Raw genomic sequence first — 14,268 nt, forward strand, 5'->3', positions numbered from 1 at the left:
AAGACTTTTGAATGTCAAGATATCATTTTACAGTAGTAGTTTTTTTTAAACAATCGCATTCTTAGAAAAACATTGTTTCTTTTTAAAACTCGAGTTCCTAAGACTAGCAGATATAACCAAAGCAAATTAAATCCCAAATTAAGAACAAAATCCAAAGAAGCCTTATTACAAATTAAATACCTAAAATAAAATTACTCATAATTTTAAAATCAAATACGGAAGTAGTACGGTTGTGTGGCAACCTTTGAGTCTCTCGCAGCATTGATCCACCTACGACTGGGGGTTACCTATACAGATAAACAGATGGGTGAGTTATGAAAAACTCAGTGTGAAATCCCACATAAAATAACCAAACAAAGAGCATATACAGTCTGGGCCTAAGCCAAATTCAGTCATGGTTCGATTTCAGTCAGGGCCTTAGCCCATTACAGCATCAGTATCAGTTTGCGCATAAGCCCAACTCAGTGACAATAATAGTACAGTAATGTAAACAAGAAATCCTACTCAACTAGCCTCTACACTTCATCTTCGTCCACCCCTACACTCCATGTCGGATAAAATCAACCCACCCATCCCAACACTCCAAGTAGTACCGGTTACGACACTAAACAGTATTTTCAGTAGAGCTACCAGTACAATACACCTCCTCCAATCATAATAAATCCCATCCCCATGCAACAAATCATGCATCATGTCATAATATCATACATGTATTCAATATGTTTAGAAGGGAATGCTCAAATATAATCATACATCTCATAGGGGCATAACAGTCATTTTATCATATAGGGGCATTTCAGTCATTTTATCAATTAGGGGGTCTAGGTACACTTACTGACCAAACAGTAGGTCCGCATTCGTCTCAGGCAAACTGTGCAACCTTAACAGTCAAACAGTGTGAATGGGCCCATGGCCCATATAGGCTCACACGCCCGTGTGGCCCACATAACCCAGAAATGGCCTTAGCCTTGTGGATTACATAGCCTGGCCCAATATTCTCCACACGTCTATGTGGTTTACCCGTGTGGAGTTCAGTGGCCTGTGAGGCCCACACAACCCATTTTGACCCAACATGGCCCAATACGGCCTCAGCCCACGAAATCGCTCGTGGGTAGCCTTAACGATCATACGCCCATGTTGGGCCATACAGACTGCCACATAAGAAAATGCAGCGCGTGTAGCGTTGACATTCACTTATTCCAACTTTTGTCGATTACCATAGCTAAAGTTATGTTTGTACACAATATGATTCTAGGTACGCAATCCCTCTTGAGATGAATCGCACCTAAAAAAAATGATATTTCCATATCCAACGTTAGTCATGATTGGAACCAAACCAATATAGCAACAACAATTGACCTAATTCGTGTTACTTACCCCTATTACTCCAAAAAGGGTATAGCTTACGACACCACTCGTAAATCGAGTTTGTTACAACTTGCTGCTGCCAACAACAATGTGACATGACCGTTCTTTAGGAACTTAACAGATTAATTAATAACAACATTGCTCATAACGATTGAGACATAACTTCCACCCTTACCAGAAGACTTACCAACCGAACGCAACTCGCGTTGGGCAGAACCAACTGCTTAAGAGAGGAAAATTGACAGAAGAGGGAGGATGGGGAAGATCAAGTATTCTGCCAACGGGACAAAAAGACACTAAAGCTAATCCCTCTTTTAGAGAGAAGCCAAAAGCAGGAGAGGGACAGAGAAGAAATATTCGACAACAGCACAAAAGGAAATGGTGACTGTTCAGAACCGATTGAGAGAGGGAGAAATAGAAAGAATTTAGCAAAGGTTTTTGCAAGGAAAAGAAAGGCTGAGGCGAGTAGCTTAGCAAAAGAAAAAGAATCAATGGGGACAGAAAATAGCAAATTGGCAGGAAAAGAAAATAAAACCAAAAAGTAACAAAGAAGAAAATAGAGAACAAAAATGAGGAGCACCCTACACCCTTGCCAAAATGTTGAATAAGAAAAGGAATTCAAAATCGGCACAACACTCAAATTATCCCAAAATTTCTCCACAATATCCTCTCAGAATTCGGCTACAAAATCCCCACACCCCTCAAACAATCCAACCACCCAGTAGCATCGGAATTCCACTGACATACAAACACTAACACGACATCTAGCAAAATAAAACACTCCCTTACATCACCAAGATTTGAACCCCAGACCTCAGGCACCAACAACACGCCACTTATCCCTTAAACCAGCAAGCCCTTTCTGTCGTGTTATACTCACATTAATTTAAAAGCCTACTGACTAGGGACAGAAATTTATTCATATTAAAAACAAACCTTTTGCACAAGTCAAGGCTTGAACCTAAGACTTCTCAGACACTTCCCAGAACACTTAACCACTGAAGCAGACATGCATTTGTGTGCCACAAACATACAAAAATAATTACTTAGGATTTTGGGGCGTTACAATGAGGCCCTAAATATGGTTTTGAGATGGATCAAGACTAAACCGATAACTTAAGAAACTTCCGTGAACTTGGAAATTTTTTCTCAAAACAGGGGACGCATGCCCGTGTGGTCAGGCCGTGTGGGCATTCGGAATGGAAGCACATGACCGTGTCCCAGCTCGTGTCCTACCCCGTGTCCAAAAAGGTGAGCTTACTGACTTAGGTCACACGGCTAATACACATGCCCGTGTGGCTAGTCCGTGTGCCCTAAAAATAGCCATACAAGCCCGTGTGTCGAGCTATGAACTAGGCCTAACTTATGCCACACGGCCAAGTCACACGCCTGTGTGTAAGGCCAAGTGGAGAATACTAACTTGATTTCTAAAACCATCCCAGGGGATACACGGCCGTGTACTTAACCGTGTGCCACACATGGCTGAGATACACGCCTGCGTCTCTGCCCGTGTGGACAAAAATAGGCTATTTACCAAGCCATTTTGCCACCCTATTTGGTACACACCTCCACCTACACATGTGGCACAAAAACAAAGCAAAATATGCAATTCAAAACAACCAAATCAAACCTAAATAATACCATTTCAATACTAACCAAATCAAGGCACATAAGTGCCACAATATGTCATCTAAATTCATACCAATCAATGTAATCTATAATCATCAAAATGATCACTACAAAAAATGCATTATTTGGCCTAACTCGACAAACATACCAATAACCATAATTTATCAATCATCACACAATCATCAACCAACTCAATTCACAAAACATATTCATTCACATATATACATGGTTCAATTATACCATATAAACCAAAGTAAGCCATCACTCATGGCTCTATATATATATACATACCAAAATATAAACATTTACAAGCTAATTGAATTGGCCAAAATCATTACCAAAACATAATCTGAATGACTCAAAGTCCCTATACATGCCATATGGCTCAAAACATGTTTCAAAAGTATGAAAGTGTTAGTGGATAGTGTGATGAAGTCTCCGACGATCCCTGAGTCTGAGCTAGCTTTGAAATCACTATAAAACATGGAAAAGCAAAAAAAGTAAGCTATATAGCTTAGTAAGATTGTATGTTAAGAATAAGCACCTATGACCATTCATTAATCATTTAAATAGTAGAAAACAATATACAACAATTCTATTAAATCTCAAAGCTATCAAGTGATCATTCACTTAACTTACCAAAGAACTTATCAGTTCCATAGTTTCAACACTCAATTCATTACTGAATGTACCTGTACCATCTCGTACAAATCTCATACTTGACCACATCTTTCATTTACCCGTTGAACCATTCGTAATAGAAGTCAAATACTCAAGGTCTCACACGATAAGTACCTATACCATGGCCCGAAGCCAAATTAAGGTAACTTATCTCAAATTCTGATATCATGGCCCGAAGCCAAATCAACCGATATGCATGGCCCGAAGCCAAATCAGTATATCTCGCACCCGAAGTGCTAATAACATGCCCCGAAGGCAACTCAAAGTATACCTAATGACATGTCACTAGCATCCTAAACAATTCCTAAGGTTCAACCGGGATTTCAACTGTTGAATCATCTTTGAATCATTTTTGAACTTGCCTTCATGCTATATCAAAGGATATCAAATACATTTACAACAAAATTATAACATACGAACTTACTTTGGATGTTAAAATGGCGAATCGAGTCGATTAGTCGATAACTTTATCTTTTCCGTGATCCAAATCCATATTTCTCCTTTCTTGATCTAAATATATTTAGAATTAACTTATTTAATCATTCTATTCATTTAATTTAGTCCGAAACACACTTCAAAACACATTTACACTTTTGCCCCACAAATATCACATTTTTCACAATTTAGTCCTTATTTCATAAAATCACAAATTAATGAAATTCACAATAAACTCATGCTAGCCGAATTACCATAATGGCCCTAGCAGCCCAAAATTTTCATTTTTTTCACATTTTAACCACTAACTTTACACAATTTTCAATTTAATCCCTATTTTGCATTTTCACTAAAAATCACTTAACAAAACTTGTTTAACTATCAAAAACTATTCAAAATCTATCATCAAACTTTAAAACTCATACATATTCAACAATGGCGTTATTTGCAAAATAGTCCCTGGGCTAGCTAGTACTAGATGCAACGATCACAAAAACATAAAAATCATTAAAAACCGAGCAAAATCACTTACCAAATCAAGCTTCAAAGTGACCGAACCTTCAAGCTAATTTCATGGCTTTTTTAAGCCCTAATTTTCGGTTAAGAAGATGAATATAAAGTTAATTTTTTTTTTATTTATGTTAAGTTTAATTACTAATTTACAATTATAACCTTAATAATAAACCATTTAGAACACAAAATAATATGTCCATATATTTCCACTCACCGATATAATGGTCTAATTACAACATAAGAACCTTAAGTTTCAGGTTCTATAGCTATTTGACACCTTTAGCTAATAAAACATCACTTTTGCATTTTACGTGATTTAGTCCTTTTTATCAAATTAACTATTCAAATGATAAAATTTCTTCACAAAACTTTCACACATACATACTATCATGCTGTAAACACTTAAAATAATATTAAAATAATTTTTCAACTTTAGATTTGTGGTTCCGAAATCACTATTCTGATTTAACTAAAAATGAGTTGTTACATTAGGGTACTGTTTTCTCGTAGCTTCCCCAGGTTCCCACGTGGCTTCTTCGACCCCGCGACATTGCCACAAGACTTTCACCAATGATATACATTTATTTCTCAGTTCTTTAACCTTCTGAGCTAAAATTCTGATTGGTTCTTTGCTATACGTCATATCAGGTTGAATTTCAATCTCTGTCGAAGAAATTGCGTACGATGGATCTGATCGATACCGTTGTAACGTCGACACATGAAATACATTGTGAATATTTTCCAACTCATATGGCAAGGCTAGCCGATATGCCATTGGCTCTAGTCATTCAACAATCTCATATAGTTAGATGAATCGCAGACTCAATTTGCCTTTACGACCAAAAAGAAGTATTTTCTTCGATGGAGACACTTTTAGAGATACTTTACCATCAATCTAAAATTCAATGTCTTTTTTATTCAAATCCGCGTACGAATTCTGTTTATCTGAAGCTGCTTTCAGACTGTTGCGAATTACTTTTACTTTCTCTTCAGTTTCTTTGATCAAATCAACCCCGTGAATCTTTTTCTCACTCAATTCTGTCCAGTACAACTGAGTTCGGCCTTTACGACCATGCAAGGCTTCGTATGGTTCCAACTTTATGCTCGATTGATAGTTGTTGTTATACGCGAATTCAACCAATGGCAGATATTTCTCCTAGTTGCCTTTAAATTCTAAAACACAACAATGAAGCATGTCATTGAGAATTTGAATTACTCTCTCAGATTGACCATCAGTTTATGGATGAAATGTGGTGCTAAAGTTCAACCGCGTACTCAGAGCTTCTTGCAACTTTTTCCAAAACCGCGACGTAAAACTCGAGTCTCTATCCAAATTAATCAAAATTGGCACCCCTTGCAATCTAACAATCTCTGTAATGTACAACTCAACCAATTTATCAAGCAAATAGTTTGTACGTACCAGAATGAAATATGCAGACTTCGTTAGTTAATCAACGACAACCCAAATAGCATCTTTCTTTTTCGGAGACAGGGGTAGTCCTGATACGAAATCCATCTTAATTGTATCCCATTTCCCCTCTGATATCATCACAGGCTATAGCAATCCGGAAGGCACTTGATGCTCGACCTTTACTTGTTGACAAACTAAACATCCCGACACAAACTTTGAAATGTCTCGTTTCATACCTGGCCACCTATACAATTGTTTCAGATTATTATAAAATTTAGTACTCCCCAGATGGATAGATAAATAACCATTGTGTACTTCGTGTAAAATTTTCTGAATAAGCTTAGAATTCTTTGGTATGCAAATTCTATCCCGGAACATTAAACAATCATCGAACCCAATCTGATAGTATGAATCACTAGTTGATTCACATTGCACTCTTTTGGCTTGTAACTCATTGTTACACTTTTGAGCTTCACAAATTTGCCAAAGAAATACCGGTTTAGCTTTCAATTCTGCTAGAATCGAACCATCATTAGATAAGGTTAACTGAGTAATCAATGCCGACAAAGCAAATAATGATTTTATACTCAGAGTATCCGTGACTATGTTCTCTTTTCGCGAATGATAATCAATCACCAACTGATAATCATTTCAGCAACTCAAGCCATCTTTGTTATCGTAAATTCAGATCTTTCTAAGTCATTATATATTTTAAGTTCTTGTGATCGGTAAAGATATGGTACTTTTCACCCTGCAAATGATGTCGCCAAATTTTTAATGTAAAAATAATAACGGCCAATTCCAAATCGTGCGTCGGATAGTTCTTTTCATACGGTTTCAATTATCTTGAGGCATAAGCTATCACTTTTCCCTCTTGTATCAAAACACAACCCAAACCATTCAATGACTTATCACTATAAACCACAAACTCTTTACCCAACTCAGGTCGAACCAACACTAGTGCCTCAATTAACAATGTTTTCAACTCCTCAAAACTTTGTTGACATTTCTCGGGGCACTCAAATTTCACATATTTCTGTAGTAATCTGGTCATTGGTATAGCAATCATCGAGAACCCTTTAACAAAATGTCAATAATAACTAGCTAAGGCTAGAAAACTTCTAATTTCGGATACATTTCTCTATGGTTTCCAATCAACAACTACAGAAATCTAACTCGGACCAACTTGTATACCTTTAGCTGAAACAATATGTCTCCAAAATCCAACTTCTCAAAGCCAAAACTCACATTTGCTGAATTTAGCGAACATTTGTTTATCTCTCAAGGTTTGTAGCACAATATTCAAATATTTGGTATGCTTAGACTCATCTCGTTAATAGATCAGAATGTCGTCAATGAATACAACCACAAATCTGTCTAAATATGGTCTAAAAATTCGATTCATCAAATCCATAAAAACTACAGGAGCATTAGTTAATCCAAAAGTTATAACAAGAAATTCATAATGCCCGTACCTTGTCCTGAATGCAGTTTTCGGCACATCCAAAAATTTCACTTGCAACTAATAATAACTAGATTTCAAATCAATCTTCGAAAATATTGTTACCCCTTTCAACTGATCGAGCAAATCATCGATTCTCGACAAAGGATACTTATTCTTTATTGTAACCTTATTGAGATGACAGTAATCAATACACAATCTTATCGATCCGTCTTTCTTCTTTACTAACAACACTGGCGCACCTCAGGGCGAAAAGCTAGATCATGTAAAACCTCTATCTGTTAACTCTTGCAACTGAGCTTTCAACTCTTTCAATTCTATCAGAGCCATTCTGTACCGAGCTATCAGTATCGGTGATGCTCTCGACACTATTTAAATGGAAAACTGAACCTCTCTAATCGATGGTAACCTTGATAATTCTTCTGGAAACACATCCGAATACTCACATACTATTGACACTGATTCAACCTTCGATTCAGATACTTTTGTATCCAGTACATAAGCAAGATAAGCTTCACAACCTTTTCTTACACATCTTTAAGCTGACATAGATGAAATCACAATAAGGAATCACTCAACTCATTTGATTCAATTCAAATGATTTCACTATTTTGACATTTCAATTCAATAGTCTTTCGTCTACAATTCACAACAACATCATGTAATGTCGATCAATCCATACCCAAAATTACATCAAACTCATCAAACGGTAAAAGCATTAGATTTTTTGGAAAATAGTAACCCCAAATCATCAAAGGACTTTACTTACAAACTTGATCAACTAGAACATATTTGCCTAAGGGGTTCGACACTTTAACCACAAACTCGATAGAATCAACAGGCAAACTGTTACTAGACACTAAATTCATACAGATATATGAATGAGTCAATCCAGGATCAATCAATGCAATAAAAATAGTGTTGTAACACCCCGAACCCGAGACCATCGCCGGTGTCGGACACGAGGGGTTAACAAGCCAAGTTCACTTGTTTTGCCCATCCATTTGACATTTCCAGTCAGGCTGGAAAACTGCGTCACTGTTGCCTTAAAAATCATATCTCGAGTTTCAAAACTCGGAAACTGGTTTCGTAAATTTTCCCTGAATTTAGACTCATATATCCATCCATGGATTTATTTCTAGAATTTTTGGTCGGGCCAATTGGTACAGTTTATTAGTTAAAGTCACCCATGTTACAGGGATCGACTGCTCTGACCTTCGCGCGGTATAACTTGAATATCTCTCTGTACAGGGCTTTAATGCTGGTCCCGTTTGTTTCTAATGAAACTAGACTCAAAATGGAATCTCTACATATAAGGTATGTCTCCTAATTCTTTTTGGATAATTTATAGTAAATTTTTAAAGTTGCGACAGGGAACCCAGAAACCGTTCTGGCCCTGTCTCACAATAGCTTTAATATCTCTTAACATGTAACTCCTATGACCATTTCGTTTCTTCCATATGACAATAGACTCATCAAGGTTCATTTACATAGCTTATTCACTATTTAATTCCATTCCTACGAATTTTGGTGATTTTTCACATTCACGTCACTGCAGCTGGCAGCATCTGTTTTTAAGGTAGGTCTTACCTATTTGGTAGTCTCCATGAACCAACTAGTCTTGCCATACATAGGTTCATATATGATCATTTTAACCATGCCAATGGCTGATCATATGACCAACATTCCCATTTCCAAGCCATAGCCACATCATGACACCAAATATATACATACAAACCACAATTAGTCTAAGTCGATACTTCACTTTTACGAGCCATTTTCGCATGGCCGTACATATATACATCACAACATATTCAACCAACAAGGGGTAGTCCTATACATGCCATTTCAAAGTTCAACCAAAATTTATACCAAAATAGAGGCGTGGATAGTGTGGATGACTTCGACTTTATTGATCCCGAATCCGATTGCTATCGGCGAAATCTATAAAACAGAGAGCCAAAGTAACGGGTAAGCATTTTTTATGCTTAGTAAGTCTCAAGGAATATAATCAGCTCTAATTACAGCAATACATTCACATAGCCAAATGCATCATTTCATTAATACACATTCTTACTTCACACTTCATCATTATATACTTTCACAAAGTATCAATCAATTCAATAACTGAAATTCATTAGTCGATTGAGCGAATGTTGCTCAAACATGTCGACTTTCCAATGCACATATAACGTACCTTATCCTTTGGGCTTTTCGAGTGTACTAATTGAATTCATTAAAGCAACCAACACTCACCTCCAGCCCAAGATTCTTCGAATATAACCGGATATAATCACGTGCACAAATGCCTTGGTCTTAGCCGGATAGAATAACTCGCACGAATGCCTTGGTCTTAGCAGGATATAGCCACTAGCACAATTGCCTTGGTCTTAACCGGATATAATTTCAGCATAATTGTCTTCGGGCTTAGCCGGATATCATTCAATTTCTCATGTACACATACATCAATAATCATTGGACATACATATTTCATTTTCGTTACTAAGGCTCAAACGCACATATATTCACAAGCATATTCGCCTTCGGGACTTAGCAGGGTATCATTCAATTTCTCATACACACATAAATCAATAATCATACACATCCATACTTCATCTCACATAATTCAAGTAAGGTCACTTCTTGAGGACTTACCTCGGATGTTATCGAACGGCTTTTTCGGCTATTCGATCACCTTTTCCTTCCCTTGTCCAATTGTGGCCCTCTTAGCTCTTGAGCTAATTCAAACAAATTCAATTTATTAAAACCTCATTGTGCTTGCTTATGGCGAATATGACAAGGAGTTTAAATGGTCATATGGCCACTCTTTAGCTTGAATACACAATGGTCATGCACATTTTATACTACATCAAGCAATTCAATACAATTTATTTGAGCATCAAGGAAAAGCTAAGGCCTTCAATAGGCTACCCAAGGCCGAATATTCATGTACATGTTGAGGTCAATTTTGCACTTAATACCTCACAAAAACAGCATGCATTTTACTAGTTAATGCTTTGCACATTGTGGCCCAAAACTTATAATATAGCATCAAGCACTTATATGTGTGCTAGGCGAATTGTGCTTGCAATTTCACAAGCATTCTTCCACATCTTCTTCTTTAAACCAATATATTCATCACTTACTTCATAGCCAAAACATCATGTGCAAACATATATATACAATATGAGCATGGCGAATTTCAAGGTGTCCATAGCCATCCAAAATACAAATTTTAACTAACATGCAAAAGCATGAACCATGCTCATGAATGCATCATGGCGAATATGACAATCATGCTCCATTCAACTTCAATCATGGTTAAACACAAAAGAAAACTCAAAATCTTACTCAAGAGTAGACAATCCATCATTGCATGCATCATCATCAAGCTTCACACTTAGCATGCAATGGCTTTATCACCATAACAACTTTGGCCAAATACCATTTCCATGGCATAACAAGGATTTGAGCCATGGCTAACATGCACATCAAATTAGCAACCAAACCATGCATGAAACTCCCAACACAACCTCATACATACCTTAATCTTGATGCAAACTTAGCCAAATCTCCTTCTAGGTCTCTTCCAACCCAAGCATGAAGCAAAAATCCTCCCCTTTTCCTTAGTATTTTCGGCCAAGAAGATGAGAAAGGATGAACAAATTTTCTTTTCTTTCTTTAGGACATTCGGCCAAAGTGTTTAGAATGGATGAACAATTTTTTTTTCTTTAATGCTAGTCTTTATTTTATGACTTCCTACATACACCACTAGCAAAACATGTTGGAAACATGTTCCCTTGCCCATAACCTTGTCATGGCCGGCCACTCCTCCTTAGGAAGGGGATTATTTGACATGCAACTCCACCTTTTTGTTAACATGTACTAACAAGCCATTTAAAATTAGCCTATCATATTTCACCATGTTTCACTTTGATCCCTATTTAATACTTTCTCATACAAATGGGTAAAATTAGAGAATGAAATTTCCACATATGCATGCACACACATAGTAAGCATAGAATATAACAATTAATTATTTTTATGACTCGGTTTAGTGGTCCCGAAACCACATTCCCGCTAGGGTCTATTTTGGGCTGTCACAACTCTCCCCACTTAAGAAATTTTCGTCCCGAAAATCTTACCGTAAATAGGTTTGGATATCGCTCTTTCATAGAAGTCTCGGTCTCCCAAGTAGCTTCTTCTATCCCGTGCTTGAGCCATAACACTTTCACTAGCGGAACCCGCTTGTTTCGCAACTCTTTCACTTCTCGTGATAGGATACGAATCGGTTCTTCCTCATAACTCATATTAGCTTGAATTTCAATTTCGATGGACTAATCACGTGCGATGGATCGGATCTATAGCGTCAAGCATCGAAACGTGAAAGACATCGTGAACCTTTTGAGTTCGGGGTAAAATCAAGCGATATGCCATTGGACCGACTCGCTCGATATCTCATATGGCCCAATGAACCTCGGGCTCAACTTGCCCTTACTACGAACACGAGTATCTTTTTCCAAGGCGATACCTTGAGAAACACTTTATCACCCACGATACTCGATATCCTTACGCTTCAGATCCGCGCACGACTTACGACGATCGGAGGCTATCTTCGACTTTCACGGATTACTTTCACTTTCATCGCTCGCATCCCTAATCAAATCCACCGAAAATCTTGCTTTCACCGAGCTCGGTCCAAAACAATGGTGTACGGCATTTACGACCGTACAAGGCCTCGTAGGTGCCATCTTAAACTTGATTGAAAGTTGTTGTTGTGTTTAATTCAATCAACGGCAAATACCGCTCCCATGAACCACTAAACTCGAGGACGCAACATCTTAACATATCCTCAAGTATCCGAATTATCCGCCGGATTGACCATCGGTTTGGGGGTGAAAGGCGGTCTGAAATGCAACTTGGTACCCAAAGCTTCTTGCAACTTTTTCCAAAATCGCGAGGTAAATCTCGGATCTCTATCCGACACGATGGAAATAGGCACCCGTGTAATCTCACAATCGAGAAACGTACAATTCCGCTAATTTGTCCATTGAAAATCCAGACGACGGGGACAAAGTGGGCCGACTTAGTCAATCGATCTACCACGACCCAAACCGCATCCTTCTTACTTTGTCGACAATGGCGGTCCGGATACAAAGTCCATTGTGACTCGATCCCATTTCCACTCGGGTATCGTGATTGGTCAAGTAATCTCAAGGCACCGATGTTCCGCTTTCACTTGTTGACATATTAAACATCTCAAACAAAGTCGGAGATGTCTCGCTTCATACCATGCCACCAAAACCGACGTTTCAAATCATTGTACATCTTCGTACTCCCGGGTGGATTGCCATTCGGCTACAATGGGCTTCATTCGAATTATCGAAATGAGTTCAATTCTTTGGGACACAGACGACTTTTGAACCTCAAACAATCATCATCGTCGATTTGAAACTCCGAGTCCTTGTTGAACACACGCAGCCCGTTTTGCAACCAACTTGTCGTCGACTTTACGAGCTTCTCGAATTTGGTGTGTCAATAATGGTTTGGCTTTCAATTCAGCCACTAACACACCGTCGGATCGGATGCACAAGTGCACATTCATCGCTCAGAAGAGAATAACGATTTACGACTCAAGGCATCCGCAACCACATTCGCCTTTCGGGTGATAGTCAATGATCACTCATAATCCTTTAACAGCTCGAGCCAACGTCTTTGTCGCAGATTTAAGTCTCTTTGGGTCATCAAATATTTGAGACTTTTGTGATCCGAGTATACATGGCACCTTTCACCAAATAAGTAATGTCGCCAAATCTTTAAGGCGAATACGATGGCGGCCAATTCGAGATCATGAGTCGGATAATTTTTCTCATGTGGCTTTAATTGCCTCGACGACAGGCCACAACTCGACCTTCTTGCATTAATACGCAACCTAACCCAAGTAGAGAGGCGTCGCTATAGATGACAAACTCCTTGCCGGACTCGGGTTGCACTAGAATTAGGGCTTCATCAAATAAGTTTTCAGTTGATCGAAACTTTTTGGCATTTCTCAATCCATTCGAACTTAACATCCTTTTGGAGTAGCCGTCATCATCGGCGTGGCTATCGTTGAGAAGCCTTTACAAATCGTCGGTAATAACCTAAGCAAGCCCCAAAAGCTCGAACCTCAAGAATATTTCTGAGGCTTCCAATTAAGTATGGCTGAAATTTTATTCGGGTTGACTCGAATACCCGATGCAGATACCACATGACCCAAGAAGCTAACCTCTCTTAACCAGAACTCACACTTGCTGAACTTAGCATATAATTGCTTATCCCGTAAAATTTGCAAAGACTAACCGCAGTGTTCAAAGATGTTCGGTCTCATTTCTTGAATAGACCAAGATGTCATCAATGAACACGACTACGAATCGATCCAAATATGGTCTAAAGATCCGATTCATTAAATCCATAAATACTGCGTAGGGCATTAGTGAGCCCAAACGGCATCACTAGGAACTCATAGTGACCATATCTCGCTCAAGGCGTCTTGGGTACGTCCAATCTCGGATTCGCAATTGATAATAGCCCGATCTCAAATCTATTTTCGAGAACACCGAGGCTCCCTTCAGTTGATCGAACAAGTCATCAATACGCGGCAACGGATATTTGTTCTTTATCGTCGCTTTATTAAGTCGACGATAGTCGATGCACACATGCATGGTTCCATCCTTCTTCTTCACGAACAATCTCGGCGTGCCCCAAGGCGAAAAACTCGGCGAGCAAAACC

This window comes from Gossypium arboreum, chromosome 8 (assembly GCF_025698485.1).
Source record: "Gossypium arboreum isolate Shixiya-1 chromosome 8, ASM2569848v2, whole genome shotgun sequence".
Taxonomy (NCBI): Eukaryota; Viridiplantae; Streptophyta; class Magnoliopsida; order Malvales; family Malvaceae; genus Gossypium; species Gossypium arboreum.